We start from the raw sequence: 23,979 nt of genomic DNA, 5'->3' as shown, positions 1-23,979 counted from the left end.
TAGTTGAGCAAGTTTACAAGTTGTAGAGCAAAATGCTATACTAAAAGGAATAATACGCAATAAATAACGTGTACAGAGCAAATGCTTGTGCTGAGCCAGTTAACAAACCATTTATTTCAAATAAATAACAGCCCATTTTTTAAATAAATAACGTGTTTTATATAATTGTCCTAAAAAAAGTTTGTTCCATGATGCTGGTCCTAAAATCTAATTGCCAGCAGACCTTGAAGAAAATGTGCCTTGCGTCGACATTTCAGCCGCATGTAAACTACCCCAAGTGTTTGAAGGTGATCTGGCTTAGTATAGTATGCCGAAGCGCGTAATCCACGGACCCCGCCGTGTAAATTCGCAAACTTCAATAAACTTACAGTAAATACATAAACTTTACTAAATTTACAGTAAATTTAGTACTATAGGAGTACATTCACTATTTTTCTCCAAGTGAATAGCATTTGTTTTCCCCGTTCATGTGTCATTCTAGAAATAAAATTAGTGCATATCTAATGGTAGTGGATGTGCTTAGCTAAAACTTTAGGAGTGATTTTTGTAAACGTTAATGTTAGGAGTGGTTTTGCTTGGAGTACTTGTACTAGTTGTAGGAACATGGAGTAGTGCTTGATCTGGTGGAGTAGTACTTCTAAAGTAACTTGACAAGTTTAGATGAATAGTGGGGGTGCATGAATAGTCTCTTCTCCTTTCCTTGCCTCTCATCTCCTGTCAGGACCCTGATCCTAAGTCACACCGATCTAGCATGTAACACATCAAATCACTTTGGGCCTCACACACGGTATTCCCACGGGTGCCACCTTACCTGGCCCGGGACCGTATGCGACTTTTGGCTCACGTATACGATAGTGTTTCTAGCATCCATATGAAAAAGAACCTGGGTCGACATGACTAGTCATAAACCCAAAGTGGCACTAACTTACAGGGACAGTCATACATGACCCAGCAACGAACGAGTCGGTCATCAGTGAGTGATTTCGGGCTGTAGCAGCTGGGCTAACAGGACTACGTAGACACCGCGTGGCATTTTCCCGAAGGGACAGACACAGGAACGAAGGACACATGCCGGCCAGCCTAAGTGTTCAGGAGCAGTAGCAAGCTACCATGTCTCAGTGGAAGCACTAGGAGACATTTCTCGGTAAGAGAGGCTACCAAGGATAAACAACTAGGTTGTCGGATCCCACACATACCAAGCATTCCAAATCATACACACAATATGCTCGATATGTGCAAGTAGAACATGGCATCACAACAAAACTCTACAACTCAAAGTATTTATTCATTAGGCTTAGAGGAGCCAAGTATTACAAACATGGGTCTCATGACCCAACATACAGAGCATACAAGCAACAAGCAGAAGCATAAACATGTCTAAGTATAGACAACTATAAATGAAAAAGGCTGAGAAGCCTGACTATCTACAAGACCCTCCCAAGGGTACAAGATCGTAGCTAAGGTAACAAGCTAAACGTCGAAGTCCACGCGGAACTACTAGCAAGACTGAAGTCTGTCTGCAAAAACATAAATTAAGAAAACGTGAGTACAAATGTACCCAGCAAGACTTACATCAGATCTAGCTACATATGCATCAGTATCAACAAAGGGATGGTGGGGTTTAACTGCAGCAGGCCAACTTTGACTCGGTGGCTATCCTGAACTACAACTGCTGGTAACTCTTTTGAGGTGGCGCACACGAGTCCACATATTCACCAATCAATACACCACTATGGATCCGCTCCCGTCTCCCTACGAGAACGCCATCCATAGCACTCACGCTTATCTTGCGCATTTTAGAGTATCCACTTTCACTTGTCTATGAACTGTACAGGCAACCTAGAAGTCCTTTACCGCGGGCACGACTATTCGAATAGATGATTTGTAACCCTACAGGGGTGTACTTCTTCACACACGCTCTCGCGACTTACCACCATCTACACGTTGTGTATCTCGGCAACCTTCAAGCGGAAGCCTGGCGAGGGAGTCGGCCACAACCTGACTAACCACACAAGTCTCTAGTCCTGGTTTATCGCCTATTCGGTTTCCATCCGCAAGGAGATCCGGCCGGGGTGTCGCTCATGGGCCCAAACGATGTGTACAGGGTTCCAAGCCCACCAAACGGGCGATGCTTGTATACCCGTCCACGGTGCCTAGTCTGTCCCAAGCCCACCTGTACCGGGTGCCACTTGGTAGACTATTAACACTACCTACAAACACCAGAAACTAGTTGCAACTCCCGGATAGAGATCAGGTTGATTAATAAGTCAAGATAGCTTGCAGTGCCCGGAGCCCAATGTGTGGTAGTAACTGTTCATGGATCACAAACACATAACTCAGTTCCCGAGGACTGTTTCAATGAGACAACCCACCATGTACTCCTACATGGCCTCTCACCGCTACCTTTACCAAATAGTGTTCACACACTTAGTTGCCAATAGTAGGACATGTTCACCACATTCCAATTCATCCTCGATGAATCAGACCATACTCAACTCTAAGCAGTAGCAGGCATGACAACAAGCATGAATGAGTAGGCACATCAGGGCTCAAACAACTCCTACTCATGCTAGTGGGTTTCATCTATTTACTGTGGCAATGACAGGTCATGCAGAGGAAAGGGGTTCAACTACCGCAGCATGTAACCGTTGAATTGTTGTTGTCCTAATGTAGTAAAAGAGAGCAGAAGTGAGAGAGTGGGATTGTATCAGAATGAACATGGGGGTTTTGCTTGCTTGGCACTTTCGAATATAGTATAGCTCTTCATCGGTGTCAATGAACTCATCGTCGGAATGTCGTCTACTGAGAGGGAACTAATACCGGCAATAGAGAAGAAACATAATCAATGCAATGCAACAATATGATGCATGAATGTGGCATGGCAATATGCTGTGATTTGAGCTCATGCAACTAGCAACGCTTTAAATGGAGTTGGTTTGAACACTATGTTCGAATTCAAACTCCACATGGGACATTTAAAATGCCATTTATTGAAATTGTCATAAATACTGGTTGTAAGTTGTTCAAACATGCATGACAATGTCATAAACACATTCTTTGTAATTTTTAACTATTTTCTGGAATTTTCTGAATTTGTTTTAATCCAGAAATTCATTTACAGCATCAGCATGACATCATTGTGACGTAATCAAGTCAAGAAGCGCGGTCCAGGTCAAACCTGACATGTGGGTCCCGCATGTCAGTGTCTCAGGGATTAATTAAGGTTAAAACTAATATTAACTATACCTAATAGGGCCTGGGGCCCACTGTCGGTGACCAGGGGGTTGTTAGTGCCTAAACTAATTACACCACATCAGCACGCCGGAGTTTTGGCCAGCGGCGACCTCAAACCGCGGCGGCGTCTGTCAGAGTTGCGCCAGAGGCGACATATCGATGAGCCGAGGGTACCACGAGGTAGCCCATGCCAGCGCGCATCGAGGGGAACCAACGGAAGGGCACAGGGTGGTCGGAGTTCGCCGGAAGCGAGCTCGTGGCAGTGGCCGGAGTTCGGGCGCCGATGAAAATGATGACACCATGCACGGGAGGGTCTACGGCTAGCACCTACGCATTCTGCAGTCTCTTACAAAGCCAACGGGCATATGAACAGGACCGATTGGCCACCGAAACCTTGTCAGTGACGAGCTCGTGCGGCGGCGTTGTCGGTGTAGTAGAGTAGGGGTACCCTAGTATCCCGAACTCGTGCACGGGCAGTTGCAGCGCCCCGCGGCAAGGCTTGCCGGGTGACCGCCAAGACCCTCCATGGTTCCCTTGAAGACCATTCAAGAACAAAGTACTCAAACCAAGGCCCCGGCAAGAGGAGCTTGCCGGGAAAGCCAACCCAGGCCCCGGCAAGAGGATCTCGCCGGGAAGAGACAAGACCCCGGCAAGAGGAGCTTGCCGGGAAGGCCACTCAAGGCCAAGAAAGCTTGCCGCGACGCGCCCTGCGTCCCGACAAGGCCCGACGAACGACAAGCTTCCGGGCGCGACAAGACGACGACCGCGGCAAGGAGCCTGCCGCGGGAAACCCCCACTTCGTGCCCGCGCTCTAGCACACCTGCTAACGTGTCGCTCTAGGACTCTCCCAAGCACACGTGGCAGGAGGCTGTGCAGCTAGGGGTGCGCGGTGGCAAGCGGAGATGAAGAGAAGGCCATCGTGGCAAACGGTGGCGCTCCTAACGGTCACTTTTTGCACTGTTTAGGCAACTCACACAGGCATTTAATGCCCTTGTCCCCTGCCGTCAGAGTTAGGTAGGGTGCACTGTATCCACAGTAGCGGTAGCTGCACCTACCGCATCCTTTTCCATTTTTACCCTTCTTGTCTATGTTGCCACCTGTCGGTGACCCCTTGAAAGTATAAAAGGAGGCCCAAGCGCAACGTAGAAGGGGGGGTCGGCTGATTCGGCTCATTCGAAACACCAGGAACACTCCCACGCTCAGTCTGGCAGCGTCCATCGCTCCTGAGGAAGGATTCAATATACACAAACAAGCAGCAGTAGGGTTTTACGCATCCGTGCGGCCCGAAGCTGGGTAAAAACCGCTCGCGTGTACCGCCTCGATCCTCTCTTTGTGCGGCCTCCGCCCTCACCGAACCGAAAGGGGCCCTGTCCCCATAGGTGTTGGTGGAATCAGCCTCCCCGACATCTCTGGCGCGCCAGGTAGGGGTCGTCGAGATCGTGCGAACCCGATCCGGCGTGCACACGAGCTAAATCTTCATCGTCTTCACCGACATGCCACCGAAGAAGAAGGCTTCGGGGGCAACAGCTCTGTCTGCGTCGCTTCCACCACCTCCGGAGCAGGCGGACGGTGGAGTGGACGCCGGCGGAAGAATGGACATCGACAAGGGTGCCCACAGCGCTGCCAAGTCCAAGGACAAGGCCGCGCAGACCTCGGCGTCCATACACCCACCGCGCCCATCTCAGGAAGGGCGGGACCAGCAGCTTCATAGCATTCGCAGCACCATACGTCCGCTAGCCCAAGATCAAGCTGGTGGTTCGCGTGGCGTTTAAGACCAGCATGCACGCCAGCATGTTGGCCCCAGCGAGGTGCGGTCGCCTGGACGGGACACTGCTCCTTCTAACTTGGTTAGGAGTCCGAGGGCCACTATCCAGAGCCTCATCGGCTTCGCCAACGGCGACACTGCGCGGCAACCAAGCACCTCGCTGCCATGGCAGGACAGCCGAAGGCAACAAGACCGGGGGAGGTGTGACTTCCATGCACTCTCCACTACGAAGGCCAAAATCGCCGACTCACCGGGTCCACCCCGACAGCGGCTCCGTCGCGTCGTCGGACCCACGAGCTCGTCGCGACCAGCGCCAAGTTCTCCGTGAACGACAACAAGAAGACGCTCGAACCCGCATCGAGCGCTGAAGAGAAGCGCGACGTCAATCCGACAAGCGCGCTGGGCCCTCTGTTGACATGCATGCGCCAGGGGAACCAGGCGATCTGCCGTACGCGGTAGGTTGTCCTGCATTCACCCGTGAGCTACGGCAAGTCCAGTGGCCCAGCACAAAGAATTTCAAACCAGACGTACCAGAGAAGTACGACGGCAAGACGCATCCGTCGGAGTTTCTCAGCATCTACACCATCGCGGTGCAGGCTGCCGGGGGACGGGACGACAAGATCCTTGCCAACTACTTCCTGCTGGTACTCAAGCCCAATGTCAGATCCTGGCTCATGCACTTGCCGGACAACTCCATATCCTCCTGGGCTGATCTGTGCCATCAGTTTGTCGGCGCCTTTACAGGCGGCCACAAGCCACATGGCCAAGAAAGCGATCTTCATCTGCTCGCCCAGAAGGAAGGAGAGCCACTGCGCAAGTACATTCAGAGATTCAGCCGTGTACAACACAACATCCCAGACATCCACCTATATCTGGCAGCAACCAATCAAGTGGTTAGTGCTGCGTTAGTAGCAGAGAGGGAGGCGGATGATGAGCCAGTGACCGCGACAAGTGAATCCAGCGACAAGCAGGGGGCTTCTCCGACAAGCTCTGGCCCCGACATCTCTGGCGAGACGTGCAAGGAGGTGCAGAAGAAGATGGTGCAGCGCCCAGTTTACTTTGTCAGCTCCCTTCTCCAGGGGGCTAGGTCGAGGTACTCTGGTGTGCAAAAATTGCTTTCTGGCCTCCTCATGGCCTCGAGAAAGCTGCGCCATTACTTCCAGGCACACGAGATCACAGTTGTCACTCGCTTTCCGCTGAAGAGGATACTGCAGAATCCAGAAGCAACAGGCAGGATTGTCGAGTGGGCATTGGAACTGTCAAGCTTTGGCCTCAAGTTTGAGAGCACAGCAACAATCCAAAGCAGGGCATTGGCAGAGTTCATAGCAGATTTGGACGCCAACCCCAGACGAAGAAATTCCAGAGACGAGCATCCCCGTCAAGGAGACAAGCAAAGAGTGGCTGATGTACTTTGATGGTGCCTTCTCGCTGCAAGGCGCCGGTGCTGGCGTGCTGCTTATCGCACCCACCGGAGAGCACCTCAAGTACGTAGTCCAGATGCACTTTCCCAAGGAGCAAGCAACGAACAATATTGCAGAGTATGAGGGTTTGCTTGCCGGCCTCAGAATCGCAGCCGACCTTGGGATCAAGAAACTCATTGTAAGGGGTGACTCGCAGCTTGTCGTCCGCCAAGTGAACAAGAACTACTAGAGTCCATTGATGGAAGCTTATGTTGATGAAGTGAGAAAGCTAGAAGAACACTTTGACGGCCTGCAAATGGAACATGTTCCACGAGCTCAGAACGACATTGCTGATGGCCTGTCAAAGTGCGCTGCACTAAAGTTACCTGTGGAACCAGGGATCTTTGTGCTCAAGCTAACTCAACCATCCGTGACACCATCAACTGGACAGAATAAGAAGAGGAAGTTGGTTTCTGGTGACTACTTTCCGGCAGAGCTTCCCGAAGCCGCTGCCAAGAAGGTCCCCAAGATCGACGCCAAGAGTGCTGAGGAGCAGTCTGCTCCGGCGAACCTATTGGTTTGTTCTGTTGAAGCAAACACTCCCGACAGGTTTTGCTCCGGCAAGCTTGCCGGGGAATATCACGCTCCGGTCGAACCGCAGGTTCTTGCCGTAGAAGCGGATGTTCCCACAGCAACAGATACGCCTTTAGTCCTTGTTGTCGAGCCACAAGCTCCAGCATGGGCGCGGCAGATTGTCCGTTTCCTTCGGACAGGAGAGCTTCCCGAAGAGCAAGAAGAAGCGGAAAGAGTAGCCCGACAGTCAAGTATGTACAAGTTTGTCGACAACACACTGTACAGAATAAGACTCAACGGTGTGAAATTGAAGTGTATTCGCCGGGAAGATGGACAACAGCTGTTGGCAGAGATACATGGAGGCATATGTGGTCACCACATTGGCGCAAGAGCACTTGTCGGCAAAGCATTCCGACAAGGCTTCTTCTGGCCGACAGCCCTCCAGGATGCAACTGCGCAAGTAACCAAGTGTGAAGCGTGCCAGTTCCATTCCAAGCAGATACACCAGCCAACTCAAGCTCTCCAGATGATCCCTTTATCCTGGCCATTTTCGGTCTGGGGGCTCGACATCCTCGGCCCCTTCCCCTGAGCTGTCGGGGGCTTTGAGTTCTTGTACGTTGTAATCGACAAGTTCACAAAGAGGCCGGAAGTGGAACCAGTGAGGAAGGTGACAGCACAGTCATCAGTCAAGTTCTTCAGGTCGATTGTTTGCTGTTTCGGGATCCCTAATAGGATCATCACCGACAACGGCACGCAATTTACAAGCCGCACCTTCATACAGTATGTCCAAGATCTTGGCGCCAAGATCTGCTTCGCTTCTATTGCTCACCCGAGAAGCAACGGTCAAGCAGAGCGGGCAAATGCTGAAGTGCTGCGCGGGCTCAAGACCAGAACTTTCGACAGGCTGCACAAGTGCGGAAGAAACTGGATTGAGGAGCTGCCGGTGGTTCTTCGGTCGATCAGGACGACGCCAAATCGAGCCACTGGCCAGACACCCTTTGCTCTAGTCTATGGAGCAGAGGCAGTTCTCCCCACGGAACTCGTTTACGGGTCACCTCGAGTGCTCGCTTATGATGAGCTCGAGCAAGAGCAGCTGCAACAAGATAACGTGCTGCTCCTTGAGGAAGACCGTCTTCAGGCTGCTGTGCGAGCCGCTCGCTACTAGCAAGCTTTGCGTCGCTACCATAGCCGCAAAGTTAAAGCCAGAAGCTTCGAGGAAGGCGACCTTGTTCTTCGGCGTGTTCAGTCCGCCAAGAATTCCAACAAGTTGATGCCGAAGTGGGAAGGCCCTTATCGGGTGAAACGAGTCACTAGGCCCGGCGCTGTCCGCCTTGAGACCGAAGATGGCATTCCGGTGAGCAACTCCTGGAACATTGAACATCTTCGTAAGTTTTACCCGTAAGGCGCGGTTGCCGGAAGCTTTTCCTGCAACCACCTTTTGTACAAGTCTTGCCGCTGTTGCATGTAATCCTTTGTACAAAGCCAGGCACAGACCCCGTGCACCAGTAAAGTTCATGTGCCCCGCACATCTTGTCAGTTTTTTATGCTATAATCCTTTTTCGCATATGTTATCTGACACTTTGTGCAGCACCAGACCCCGGTAAGCGATAACGAGCCCAAGGCTCCATATCATTACTTTATTTCTCTGTTTCTTTCTCAAAGAAGGAAGGTTCCCTTGCCCACAAGGTTTGCCGGGGGGGGGAGGAGAAGATAATGGTGTGGACCAGGCCGTTCAAGAAAATTTCTCCTTGCCGGGAAGCAGACGACAGAAAAGCTAAGTTGCTAAAGCTTGAGCAATCAGTTTTTTAAGTTTTTGAGTTATTTTCCTTGAACGACCATGCTTTGTATGGAAAACCTGTGCGCGGAGGAACCAACTCGTAGCTAGTTGCGCCTTTACTTTGTTTCGAGTCCGCTCAACAGCTTAAGTGAGCTGCTAGCGCCCTAACTTTGCTTCGAGTCTGCTCAGCAACTTAAGTGAGCCGCTAGCGCCCTTACTTTGTTTCGAGTCCGCTCAACAACTTAAGTGAGCTGCAACTAGTTGCGACAAGGTTGCTTGTCGGTAGCGACCCCGCCAGCAGGCTGCTGAAGTTCCGCACTCGGCGCTCACGGCAAGGGTACCTGCACCGGCAAGTTTCCCTAGAAAGCGTAGGGCAGAGCCATACAAAGCCAAGAGTCGAGTAAAGGAAGTAACACAGCAATTCTTTGCCTTAGATAGAGTTATATTACAAAAATAACTTGTCGCGCCTCTAATAAAGTGTTCCCATGACATGACTGGCAGCGACAAGAAAAGAAGAAAACGGACGGCCTAATCTACGCGACCGCCGTCAACCCTTTTGACCTCGTTCACCATGTCCACAATGGGTGCGACGAGGGCCTTAAGTGCGTCAAGATCAGCGTCCGCCGGCAGCTTCTTGAGGACGTTGGTGAGGTTGAGGCCTGGATTGCGGAAGGCCACCTTCTCCAGAACTCCGGCACAAATCGAGCGTGACTCATCGGCCAACTGCTTTGGGATCCGTTCCCGGAGTTGCTGGAGCGCCGCCGCCACGCCTTTGAAGAACAGAGTGAGCTTGGCGCTGGGTTGGAGGTTCTCGTCGGAGGAGTACCCGAAGCCTTCCACCCCCAATTGCACCACCTCCTCTTCGATGACTGCAGCAATGTTCACGAGGCCCTCCGTCCAGAGCTCCACAGTATCTCTGAGAAGATTCTGGGTTTCGGTGGCCCTCGCTAGCAGCGCCTCGTTGGCCTCGATGTCCTTCTTCAAGTCTGCCTCCCGTTTCCTGGCACTGTCCAACGTCTCCGTCAAGGTGGCCAGCTTCAGCGTCAGATCTGCGTTGGAATCCTTGGCGGTGCTCAGTTCCTTGCCCCTCTCGGCGAGTCAGCCCTGCAGCTCACCATGGGCAAGGGCGTCCTTCTCGCGCTCTAGCTTGAGCGCGGCAAGCTCTTCGCCACCAACCTTCAAATCAGCTTCTAGCTGCGCCACCTTTGCCTCCAATTCTTTCTTGGCGGCCTCGGCAGCCGCAGCCGCATCCTTTGCCTCTTGGAGCGACCCGCCAAGCGCCCGTTCGCGCGCGGCAAGCTTCTCTTCGTGGCTGTCGAGGTTCACTTTCCGCTGAGTTAGCTCGCCTTCTCGCGCGTACAGCTTCTCGCCGGTGAGCCGCTGCTGCTCTTCAGCTTCGGCCTTCTCGAGGAGGAAGGCCTTCCACTCCTCAGCAAGCTGCTCCCGCTCCTCCGCCAAGGCCCGGAGAGTTTCTTGGCGAAGACCCCGGAGCTCCTCCGCACGCTTCTCTATGTCCACGCTCGCCCTCGCGGCAAGCGCTTCCCGGGACTCCAACTTGACTTGACGGGCGCGGTAGAGCGCGAGCAGCCTCCGCAGCAGCCGCTCCTCCTCGGGCTCTTCACTGCTGCTTCCCGGCGCATCGACGATCGACAACCCGGCGGAGGCAAGCACCTCCCCATCCAGAGCTTCTCCTTCCATCGGCTCCCTGGAGCTCGATGCCCAGGGGAGCTTGATGAAGATGCCCTCGCCAGCCTTCAGATAGGCACCGGGTTGGGGCTCCTCGGAGCCTGATGCTGCGGCAGCGGCGGAGGGATCGGCAGTCGGTGCAGCGCCTGACGCTCCTGCGGCCTTAGGGCCGTCAGTGCGATCGCCAGATCCCCCGCCAGCTTCCTCGGCGGCAGCCTTGGCGGCCTCTTCGCCGGCGGGCACGTCAGCACCGGCTCCTTCTTCGGTGGCCGCGGGATCGTCAGTATTGCCGCACGCGTCCTCCTCACCGCCCGCCTCGGTCTCCATCGGATCCGCAGAGGGTGGGTCTGACGACCGGAGAAGAAGGAGAAATCAAACAAGTATCCGAGAAGAGAAATCAGCAGGAGACTACAAGGAAAGTTTCGGGCAAGAAGGAGTACCTGTGCTAGGATCTGCTGTCATGACCTCCACCACCGGGGGATCGTTGGCGCTGTCCCTTGCCAGAGACTCCTCCCTTGCCGGAGGCTCCTCCCTTACCGGAGGACGCTCCTTTGCCAGGGAGTCCGCCCTTGGCGGTGTAGTCGAAGCAGACGATGAGTCGGAGGAGATCACCACGCCCTCCTGATCAAGCTGTTCTGCTCCTGCACAAACAAACCAGTGATCAGATGTCAACAAAGGAAAAGAGCAACCACGCGCACTCAGAAGCAGAAAGTAAACCACATGCTTACGCTGGGGGCTGCGCTGGGGGCTGCTCTGCGAAGTGATGGCCGGATCCGGCAAGGTGGTCTCGGGCGCGCCTCCTGTCGTCGCAGTGGGCTCGTCCTCGATGACCACCACCTGAGCCTTGGCCCTCTTCACCATCCTCTGGGCCAGAGTCCTGAAAAAGAAGAGCCCAGGGGGGATCAGATCCGATGCAAGACAAGATCAGCAAGTTGAAGAACTACCAGAACAATCAAGGGAATCTTACTCTTCTTCCTCTTCCTCCTCATCGGAGCTGAGCGCGGAGAGGTCAAAGTTCGGCCCACCCCCGGCGCGACGAGGTGGAGGGGTGGGATCCCTTGGCCGCTTGGCGGGGACTGCGGCGCCAGCCCGAGATGACCCCGCCCTAGTTGCCACTGCGGCGGGAGGCGCACCCGCGGCAACCGCACTTGCCGTGGCGGAGCGCGTCGTGCGGCGCTGCGGCTTTTGGCCCACTTGCCGCCCTGCTACGTCGCCGACCCTGCGGAGGCGCCTACTTGGCTGCGCTGGGGGCTGCGTTCTGGGCCCTATTCCCGGCAAGCTCCCCGGAGATGGCGGGCCGCTCGCACCCTCGGCGGGCTCACTCAACTCGGCGTCGGGCGCGGCAAGCTCTTCTTCGTCTTCGGGCCACTCCCGCTCAGCAAGACTCATCGCTGATGCCGCGTCCGCTTCCTCCACCGTGAACCCAAATTCGCCAGCGGCTGCGGCTGCCGCCGCCTCTTCCGCCCTGGTGGCAATGTGCTCCATCTCTTGATCAGTGGTGTCGCGGGTGAGGAGCTTCTTCTCGTCAGCATTGACCGCCACCTCCACGAGGCTATCGAAGAACTGCTGTACGACGTCGCCGGCGGGCTCTTGCCAAGTTGGAGCGATCCCGTGCGAATCACACAACGGCATCATTGCGCAGATGCGGTCGCGCGAGGAGTTGTTACACAGAGGCACGACGCCTGCCGGCAACCTGAACCACTCGGGATGCTGCGGGTCGTGCTTGAATATTTCCTTAAGTATCCCGTCCAATTCTATGACGGTGAAATTGAAGTTGAGTCCTGGGCGCAACCTCATGATGTCCGTCGGGCCTCCAAATTCCCAGGCGGGTCTCCCCTTCGCCTGCAGAGGGGCGATGCGGCGGCGGAGGAAATCTGCGCCGACAGCTCCTACAGTCAACCCGGCAAGCCTGAGGCGCAAGATCCGGGTGGTGGCGATCTTCAACTTGTCATCGTCCGCGGACAGAGCGCTCCAATCATTGCCTCGCACTGCTGGGGCTTGGCGCAGGGCGGTGAACGGCTGCAGGTTCTCCTCTACTACCCAGCACTAGTTTGCTCTCCACTCATCCCACTTGCTGCGGAGCTCCCCCTCCAGATAGGTCTCCTTCTTGCCGGCTCGCGAGATCCAGGCGATCCCCCGGCAAGGGTTTCCCCTCTCTCGACACGGGGCATGAAGAAATGGCGGAAGAGAGCTACGTTGGGGTGGACTCCGACAAAGTTTTCGCATAGATGGGCGAAAACTGCCATGGTTAAGACAGCGTTGGGGATAAAATCAAGGAGGTGGAGCCCGTAGGTGTTCATGATATCACAGAAGAAATCAGAGAATGGCGGGCAGAGCCCGCAGTAGAAGAACACGGCAAAGAAAGAGTACCCGCCAACTGGAGCTTCTTGCGAGGTGATGGCGGAGAGTACCTTTGTGCGCGGATGTGCCCGTGTCTCCGTCGACCAGAAGAGATAGTACCACTCCCTCAGATCCTTTGCGGAGAGCTCGGGGAGGAAGGTAGCCCGCTCTTTCCGCAGTGCCTCAAGCCGCTGCGCTTCGGTCGACTTCACAGCTTTCGCGGCCTTCCCCTTTCCTGGCTTCGGAGCCATGGCGAAGGCGGTGGGGGAGATCGACAGCGCTGGTAGTGGCGGTGGCGACGGGAGCGGAGCGCTGCTCTCTTTCGACTTTGGAAGCGGAGGAGGGCGGCGGAGGTTTCTGAGATTGCAACAGCGAATGACGAAGATGGAGGAAATGCCCCTATTTCCCCTGCTTATAAAGAGGGACGGGGCGGACGTTTCGGCCTTCCAAGTAAACAACCTCCCACGATCTCACCCACGACGCCACGTTTGACGCGTGCCGTTCTGGGCGTGCGCGATGGGAGCGGAGAGATAGGCGGCGTGACCTAGGCCGCGCGTGCCCGTGCACTGTTTTGGGCCTGGCCCAACAGCGCTCGGCACCGTGTATGGCCCAGCCCCGGGGGCTCCTGTCGGTGTACTAGAGTAGGGGTACCCTAGTATCCCGAACTCGTGCACGGGCAGTTGCAGCGCCCCGCGGCAAGGCTTGCCGGGTGACCGCCAAGACCCTCTGTGGTTCCCTTGAAGACCATTCAAGAACAAAGTACTCAAACCAAGGCCCGGCAAGAGGAGCTTGCCGGGAAAGCCAACCCAGGCCCCGGCAAGAGGATCTCGCCGGGAAGAGACAAGACCTCGGCAAGAGGAGCTTGCCGGGAAGGCCACTCAAGGCATACCAAGAAAGCTTGCCGCGACGCGCCCTGCGTCCCGGCAAGGCCCGGCGAACGACAAGCTTCCGGGCGCGACAAGACGACGACCGCGGCAAGGAGCCTGCCGCGGGAAACCCCCACTTCGTGCCCGCGCTCCAGCACACCTGCTAACGTGTCGCTCTAGGACTCTCCCAAGCACACGTGGTAGGAGGCTGTGCAGCTAGGGGTGCGCGGTGGAAAGCGGAGATGAAGAGAAGGCCATCGTGGCAAACGGTGGCGCTCCTAACGGTCACTTTTTGCACTGTTTAGGCAACTCAGACAGGCATTTAATGCCCTTGTCCCCTGCCGTCAGAGTTAGGTAGGGTGCACTGTATCCACAGTAGCGGTAGCTGCACCTACCGCATCCTTTTCCATTTTTACCCTTCTTGTCTATGTTGCCACCTGTCGGTGACCCCTTGAAAGTATAAAAGGAGGCCCAAGCGCAACGTAGAAGGGGGGGTCGGCCGATTCGGCTCATTAGAAACACCAGGAACACTCCCACGCTTAGTCTGGCAGCGTCCATCGCTCCTGAGCAAGGATTCAATATACACAAACAAGCAGCAGTAGGGTTTTACGCATCCGTGCGGCCCGAAGATGGGTAAAAACCGCTCGCATGTACCGCCTCGATCCGCTCTTGGTGCAGCCTCCGCCCTCACCGAACCGAAAGGGGCCCTGTCCCCATAGGTGTTGGTGGAATCAGCCTCCCCGACAGGCGTGCTTCGGGCGCCATGGGAAACGGCGGCTACAGCGAGCTCTAGGCATCCGGGTTAGGGGGAAACGACGGCGAAGCTCACCGTGATCACGAAGAGGGGCTCGGCTTGCTCTGGGAGATCATGTATGCGGCGAATCGACAACGGCGGTGGTCGGGTGCAGAGGATGAGGACGACAGTGTAGTTTGCGATGCAGCACGTCTGGCACCGCGTGTCTCGGGGCAGTCGACGTAGAGGAAGAAAACCGATCTCGGGAACACGTCCGAGGGCTAGAGCTCGCCGGTGGCCGCGGTGGCAGCGAGCGGCGACGATGGGCGCGCACGGGTGGGTGAGGGAGAGGGGTCCAGGCGAGGGGAGAGAGAGCGCTGAGAGGGCAGAAGGATCCAGGGGGGGTCTGTGCGTCTCACTGGTGTGGCTGGAAGCACCGGGACGTCGCACTAGAGCAGGAGGTGGCGTCATCGGCCGCGCGCATGCAGGCACGCAACTGCTTCTCCTCCTGGCAGGAGGAAGAAGATGGTGTTTCCGCTATGGGCTGGGCCAGAACAGGAGTTGTGCCAGGCAGGTAAGTCAGGTAAGTGCTACCTCTTGAGCACTTGCGTTGGTTTTGCCTTTAAGAGGAAAGGGTGATGCAGCAGAGTAGCGTAAGTATTTCCCTCAGTTTTTGAGAACCAAGGTATCAATCCAGTAGGACGCCACGCACGAGTCCCTCGTACCTACACAAACAAATAAATCCTCGCAACCAACACGATAAGGGGTTGTCAATCCCTACATGGTCACTTACGAGAGTGAGATCTGATAGATATGATAAGATAATATTTTTGGTATTTTTATGATAAAGATGCAAAGTAAAATAAAAGGTAAAGGAAATAACTAAGTATTGGAAGATTAAAATGATGGAAGATAGAGCCGGGGGCGATAGGTTTCACTAGTGGCTTCCCTCGAGAGCATAAGTATTCACGGCGGGTAAACAAATCACTGTTGAGCAATTGACAGAACTGAGCATAGTTATGAGAATATCTAGGTATGATCATGTATATAGGCATCACGTCCGAGACAAGTAGACCGACTCCTGCCTGCATCTACTACTATTACTCCACACATCAACCATTATCCAGCATGCATCTAGAGTATTAAGTTCAAGAGAACAGAGTAACACATTAAGCATGATGACATGATGTAGAGGGATAAACTCATGCAATATGAAATAAACCCCATCTTGTTATCCTCGATGGCAACAATACAATACGTGCCTTGCTGCCCCTACTGTCACTGGGAAAGGACACCGCAAGATTGAACCCAAAGCTAAGCACTTCTCCCATTGCAAGAAAGATCAATCTAGTAGGCCAAACCAAACAGATAATTCGAAGAGACTTGCAAAGATAACCAATCATACATAAAAGAATTAAGAGAAGATTCAAATATTGTTCATAGATTGTCAGGACCCCGACTCAATGCCACATCGATCTAGCATGTAACACCTCATATCACTTTGCGGCCTCACGCACGGTATTCCCACGGGTGTCGCCTTACCTGTGCCCGGGACCGTTTGCGCCTTTTGGCACACGTATATGACAGTGTCGCTAGCATCCATATGATAAGGAGCCCGGGCTGACATGGCTAGTCGTAAACCCAAAGTGGCACAAACTTACAGGGATAGGCATCCATGACCCAGCATCGAACGTGTCGGTCATCAGCGAGTGAACCCAGGCTGTAGCACTGGGCTAGCAGGACTCCGGTGAACCGGGCTGTAGCGGGCTAACAGGACTCCGGTATTCATCTCGTGACATTTCCCCGAAGGGACAGACACAGGAACGAAGAAGGACACATGCCGGCCAGCCTAAGTGTTCCGGAGCAGTAGCAAGCTACCATGGCTCAGTGGAAACACTAGGAGACATTTCCCGGTAAGAGAGGCTACTAAAGATAAACAACTAGATGGTCAGATCCCACACATACCAAGCATTTCAATAACATACACACAATATGCTCGATATGTGCAAATACAACATGGCATCACAACATGACTCTATGACACAAGTAAATATTCATTAGGCTCCGAGGAGCGAGATATTACAAACGTGGGTCTTATGACCCAACAATCAGAGCATACAAGTCAAAGCACATGCGGAAGCTTAACATGTCTGAGTACATACATCTATAAATGAAAAAGGTTGAGAAGCCTGACTATCTACCAGATCCTGCCGAGGGCACAAGATCGTAGCTGAGGTAACAAGCTAAACGTCGAAGACCACGCGGAATTACTAGTGAGACTGAAGTCTCTCTGCAAAAACATAAAATAGGCAAACGTGAGTACAAATGTACCCAGCAAGACTTACATCAGAACTATCTACATATGCATCATTATCAACAAAGGGATGGTGGGGTTTAACTGCAGCAAGCCAGCTTTGACTCGGTGGCTATCCTGAACTACGACTGCAAGTAACTCTTTTGAGGTGGCGCACACGAGTCCACATATTCACCATATCAATACACCACTATGGATCCGCTCCCGTCTCCCTACGAGAACGCCATCCATAGCACTCACGCTTATCTTGCGTATTTTAGAGTATCCACTTTCACTTGTCTATGAACTGATATAAGCAACCCAGAAGTCCTTTTTCGCGGACACGGCTATTCGAATAGATGATGTTAACCCTGCAGGGGTGTACTTCTTCATACATGTTTCCACCACTTAGCGTCTGCACACGACATGTGCTCGGCAGACTTCAAGCGAAAGCCGACGTGGGTGTAGACCACGACCTACCTAAACACTCAAGTCTCTAGTCCAGGTTTATCGCCTATTCGGGTTCCATCCATGAGGAGATCCGGCCGGAGTTTCGCTCACAGCCCCAAACGATGTGAACAGGGTTCCGTGACACCAAACGGGCGCCCGGTATACCCGGCCACGTGCCTACCGCATCACAGCCCACCCCTACGGTCAGTGCTATCCACGGCCTCCAGCATACTACAAACACCAGAAACTACTTGCAACTCCTGGACAGAGGACAAGGGTGAATAAGAAGTCGAGCGGGGTCATATTTCAGGGCCCAATGCATGGTAGTAGCTGAATCATGGATCACAAACACAGAACTCAGTTCCTAAGGACGGCTTCAATGAGACAACCCACCATGTACTCCTACATGGCCTCTCACCGCCACCTTTACCAAATCGTGTTCACACACTTAGCTCACACACAGTAGGACATGTTCACACGCCTCTAATTCATCCCCGATGAATCAGACCTGACTCAACTCTAAGCAGTAGCAGGCATGACAATCAAGCATGAATGAGTAGGCACAACAGGGCTCAAACAACTCCTACTCATACTAGTGGGTTTCAATCTATTTACTGTGGCAATGACAGGTCATGCAGAGGATAAAGGGGTTCAGCTACCGCAGCAAGTAACAGTTGAATCGTTGTTGTCCTAATGCAATAAAAGAGAGCAGGAGCGAGAGAGTGGGATTGTATCGGAATGAACAAGGGGGTTTTGCTTGCCTGGCACTTCTGAAGATAGCATTGAGTCTTCATCAGTGTCAACGATCACATCATCGGTATCACGTCTATCGAGAGGGGACAATTACCGGCAACATAGAAGGGAACACAATCAATGCAATGCACAATATGATGCATGATCATGACATGGCAAAACGAATGTGTTTTGAGCTAATGCAACTAGCAACAGATTAAATGAAGTTGGTTTGAATACAAGATTCAAATTTAAACTCCATATGTGATTATTTAAATGCCCTTTAATTGATTTGTGCTAAACAGCAGCTATAAGTTGTTCTAACATGCATGAAAATGTTACAGATGGATTCCTTGAATTTTTCTGATAATTTTTCATATATAAATTATTTAATTTGGAGTTACGGTTGAATTTCTATGAATTTTAGAAGTTTTAGGCATTTTCTAGAATTTCTGAATAATAATAAATCCAGAAATGAATTATGGCGTCAGCACCACGTCACTGTGACGTCAGCAGGGTCAACTGGGCCGGCTCGGGTCAAACCCGATGTGTGGGGTCCACACGTCAGTGACACAGGGGCTAATCCCGCGTTGACTCGGGCTTTGACCCGCTACGGGGCCCGCTGTCAGTGTCACAGGGTTAGTTAGCAGGGTCATTAGCCCCTAACGACGACGCCACATCAGCACGCCGGAGACCAGCCGGCGGCGACCACAGAACACGGCGGGGCACGCCGGACTTGCGCTAGAGGCGTCAGTTTGGCGCGCTGAGGGCACCAGGGGATGGCCATTGCTCCCGCGCATCCAGAGGACCGAGTGGGAGGTCGTGGGGTCGCCGGAACTCATGCCGGCGACGAGCTTTGGTGGCGATGGTGTTCGGTGGTGCTCGGGCGCGTCGCTACGGTGCATCAGTGAGCAAATGGAGAGGCTGGGCAGCACCTGCTAGACATGGGGAGCACTAAGAGCAGCTCAGTGAGGCCAGGGGAGCACGGAGGCTATGCGTGCAGCAGCAATGGCGGACGGTGGCTTCGGTGCTCGTGGGGAACGGCGCTACGGCACGGAGGGGAGCATGCTGAGTTAGGGGAGAGGGTCAGTGACTCACGGCGACGACGAGGGGACGCTCGGCGAGGTCGGGGACGGTCCGGAGCCGGAGAATTTGACGAAGATGGCCGGCGGTCCCGAGGTTGAAGAAGGCATCGAGGGCAGTGTTGTGGCACGTCCGGGGCCTCGTGGCTCGTTGAGGAGGTAGAGGGAGGACCGGCGGAGCTTCCTGGGGCGTCGGTGAGCCGTGGGGTGGCCGGTAGCCACGGTGGCTCTCGTCGGTGGCGGCGGCTCCGTTCGGTCGCGGGAGGGGAAACAGAGGAGCGAGGGGGAGGGAGGTCCAGAGAGCGAGGGAGAAGTGAGAGGGGGTCGGGGCTGCGTGGCGTCGCGGGAGGGACCAGGGAAGGAGGAGGCAGCCAGGCAGGGAGGAGGTGGCCTCCTCGGCCGCGCGCGTGCGAGCACGCAGCTGCTCCCACTGGCAAGAGGAAGATGACAGGGGGGGGGAGTAGCGGTGGCGGGCTGGGCCGCGCTGGGCCGGTCCTGTTGGGCCACCAGGTGGGCTTCACAGGTAAGTCCTTCTCTCTTTTATTTCTGTTCTGGTTCTCTTTTCTATTTCTGCAATTTGTTTTTGGATTTGATTTAAAATATCAAATCATTTTATAAAATCCTGGAAATAATTATGGGTGCTTTCTGAATTATTTCAGTGACCCTTAACAATTTCCAACATTTATTTGAACATTCAAATTATTTATAGTATTCAAATGCCCAAAGTCAAATACAATATGGTTTATTCAAAAAATCCAAAAATGTCTTGGAAAAATATCCATCATCTCTGGATATGGTTTTCACCCTTTTCCAGTGATCATGAACATTTTTGCAAACCAATTTGGGTTCTTTGAAAATATTTTGAAGTTGAACCTATTTGCAATGCTTTGGTGCTAGGGCTTGGTCATCCCCATGTCAAATTTCATACAATTTAAACATGTTGCACACATGAAGCTAGCCTAGAGCATTACCAGAAGCTAGGGATGTGACAACTCACCCCCACTAAACAAGAATCTCGTCTCGAGATTCAAGCGTAGGGTAAGGTGAAGGGGAAACGCAAACTAGTATAATCTTCATGATCCAGGGTGCACTTCAGTTGAACGTTGATTCATTCACCATCATTGCCTTGAAGTCTTGCCTTGAAAAACCCTGTCAACATGACATGGAGGGAAGAAGGAGACTCTAGAAGGGTCGATCTTCTCGAAGATCGAACAACTCACGGAATGAGACATAGGACCATCTCTCGGGTTGAGACACGAGATACACATCAAGAGGGGTGGAAAGAAACGGATGACGAAGGTTCACTAGGTAGACAACAATTCCACACCTAAGAAGGTGGTAAACGATTGTCAACGTAGCGAGGAGTTGAGTTGCCATGATACCACGACGAAACATCCTGGAGGAGGGTGATTCGTAGATTATTACCTTAAGTGGCAAAAAGAATTACTTTTGATTCAGAGATCATTGAAACTCTTTAAACCAGCCTAAGACAATTCTCGAGCGATCGTTTGGAGGGGGTCGGTAGAATGGCATACTCGGACTTGGATGATGTGGATTACCTTGTTGAAGACAACGCAATGGATGAATTTGCTTATCACCGGAAATGGAAGAGACCCATGGTAGAATGACACATTGGCGGTGCAAGCTGGGAACAAAATGCAAATGCTGGGAATGATTCTGGTAACTGGGGAAGAACCCAACAATAGAGAGTGGATTCACTGTTTGAGAAGGTCACAGCATTGCCGAGGGAACTGAGAGCATCCCAATTAGAGCCGATGATAACACGTAGCGCTTGTGCGTGCTCTCAAGAACTTGAGCATTTCCACAACCATCAAGGTTTTATCAACAACCGCGTCAAGGGTGCTGACAACACAACATACTACCATGGTGAATAGCGATGGACGATGCAGATGCAAAGGAAGATAACACCTTCTCAAATTTCACCTGTGACGGGGCCAAGGAAATAAAATCTGGATGATCGACCGAGAGACATTTAGCACTCCGCTTCTGATGTTCTCCTTGATGTGCTAGCGTAACCATTCATAGATATGGTTTGATATCTAGAACATCAAGTAAAAAGGTCGGACTTCGGGATCTCAAAATCCATAGGGGCAACTAGGGAGTAAATCCTACGAAATCCCTATGGGGAGGTGGCCAACTTCCTCAATCAAGATATTATAATAACAGGTCTTCCGGCTGGATGTGTTGGCCACGACATCCACTTTACCGGTTATCGAGGGACCAATATTATAGTTCTTGGGAAATATTCCAACCATCATATCTGCCTGAGACTCAGATCTGGTTGGTGTCAGGATATTCCAGGCTCATCGAGTCCAGGAGGAAAAAAATGAAAGTTTGCAACACAAATCGACGAGATGACGTTGCGGGATTCTCGGGAGATGAACTACGATAGCAAGCTCCAAAACATGAGCTGGTTCTGCTACAAACATGTGAACATGTTGTCCAAGACAAGCATGACCACAAAGTAGTCTTATAATAAAACACTACCGAGTTCAGGAGGGGGAACCATCATTAATGACATCGAAGTCTCCACGCGTGGAAGTCCAAAGAGTTCACCTTGGACAGACTCCTTTATCTTTGAACAACTCAATCAGTGGCTTGGTGTGCTAGGATATACATATAGAATGGAGGTTGCAAATCTCCAGACCACAGAATACTTCGCACGTATGCATGACTGACTTGGGATGATTCCAGAGGAAGCAAAACTAACTTTCTCAAATTCTCGGCGGCAACTTTCACCAAATGCACGTGTATAAGAGGAAGTCACTCCTTTCATCAAACAAATACTTCATGAGCTAGCATGAAGAAAATGCTTTCAAAAGTTTCCAACACTAGCTTAATGTCCAACAAAATCATGGAGGAGATAAGGATGTTGTCAATGGGCTCAACAACAATGCATCTGGGTTTCCTTTTAAAAGGAATTCCATAGTTAAGTGAACACGGTGATAGCATTGGTCAGACCCAAAAGATATAATGGTGTATGCTCGAGGGATCAACCACGAATAAGACAACATTACGAGCATCATTGGTACTGATTTGATTTGACGATAGCCCACACTCAAATCAAAGGATTGATAAGACAATAGGTCCAGCAACTGATCACAGGGACCAATCGATGAAGATATCATCTTTCTCCAACACACACTACACAAGAATATTCCTTTGGAACAAACTAAGTTAGGCAAGCTTTTATCTTCCAACTCTCCAAGTTGTTGTCTAGCTTAACCAACTAGCTCAGGGATATCTAACACCGATTCTTGGAGAGAAGGTGGTTCACAAGAAACCAACTTGATCACGAGCTCAACATAACAGTCAGGGAACAACCTGGTAATACTTCCGAGAAGATATTCAGAAAATCACGAACCACCGGTATGTTACTAAGCTCGAGAACAATCTCGCTTTTGAGGGCAAGACGATATGATCAAATGAGTGAGGACTTGACAAGATCCTAACTCATCAATCGAAGGGTGCACCGAAATAAGGACTAGGTAGCACGATCAGTCTTAGAAGGATGATTCAAAAATCAATACGCTGAGAATGAGGTTATCGTCCATTTAACTACCAAGCAACAAAGTTGCTAGCAGTATTGATTTCACACGCCACGATCCACTTGTCGGCATTCCGGTTACAATAACACAGGAACCGAGGAATGAACAGTGATGGCAAGAAGTATCACTGTACCAAGAGTTCATAGGATGGTGTGCAATTCCTATAACAATGTCGATATAAAATATGTAATACTCCAAGGTAGAGCAGAACAAAAGCTGGATTAGCAATTTGATCTGCGGAGCACAACTTCTTTGACCCAATCCTGGATATGGATGAGGTACTGGAGTTTGTTTCTCCAAGTCATTCAGGACAGAATGGCTTGACGGACCACAAGGGTAATAGGCATCGATAAACGAACGCACGCATACTCTTGACTATCAATTGATAGGCGAGGGTCAGAGGACAACTAAAGAGGGACAACTCGAAGGAACATACGATTTTCTGAGTTGTGGATGCATGGTTTAGCATGTCGAACGAAGTTCAACATAATTCTTCCGGATAACCCATGCAGAAAGGTTGAGCTGGCAGAGTCACAATATAGCATGGAGAACTCATAGAGGGCCTGTTGTGATCTTTTGATCCAACAAACTTCTGCCATAATGGTTCATGGTATTTGGAAGAACAATATACCACGGACCTCGAGGACTATCGCAAAGGTTACTAATATACTAAAAGAACTAGCAACACTATCAACATGATGTAAGTAGGGTGAATATCGGGTTTAAGAACCCAGGAATAGAATACCTACTAACTAAATGGCATCACGGGATGCTTTCGATAATGACGGCCAGAGTCATCACACTGGAACATAAATCATGGCTAGACTACTAGATGATCCCCTGAGACACCTAGGGTCATAACAATAACTCCAACATAAAGGTTGAGGCAGTAGAGTACCTCAGCTCAATAATTTGTGTGATTAACCTGGCCTAACAGACATTGAAACCGGAGAAAAAGGATTTTGCAAATGCATCAGACTCTTTAGAAACCTGGGATGACTTGGACAGCATAACGGCTGTAAATGCTCAGAAAAGATTTGAGACATTCACAAAAATGGTGGCATAACCACTCAGAAGCACAATATCAAGGTCTCGAGATCAACAATTAACATACGGAAGTAGTAGAAACTGAACTCAAGCTTAAATCCAACAATCTTATAAGTCCACTGATTAGTAACACGTGATCCTAATAGAAAGAAGAGATAGCCTAGTTCTTAATCCCCGTAGAAGAGAAGATGATGACTCAGATCAGAAAGCCATGAGGTATAAGGAGTAAAAAGAGCCTTACGTTCCATCCCACAATCAATTCCCTTATATAACTAAAGAATTTCTAGACTCAACTTCGACCAGTTTGGCTTGGTAACCTACAGGCAGTCAAGCTCTGATACCAACGCTGTCAGGACCCCGACTCAATGCCACATCGATCTAGCATGTAACACCTCATATCACTTTGCGGCCTCACGCACGGTATTCCCACGG

Source organism: Triticum aestivum, chromosome 4A, assembly GCF_018294505.1.
Source record: "Triticum aestivum cultivar Chinese Spring chromosome 4A, IWGSC CS RefSeq v2.1, whole genome shotgun sequence".
In the NCBI taxonomy this organism is placed as follows: Eukaryota; Viridiplantae; Streptophyta; class Magnoliopsida; order Poales; family Poaceae; genus Triticum; species Triticum aestivum.
Note: the sequence above shows the minus strand (reverse complement) of the source record.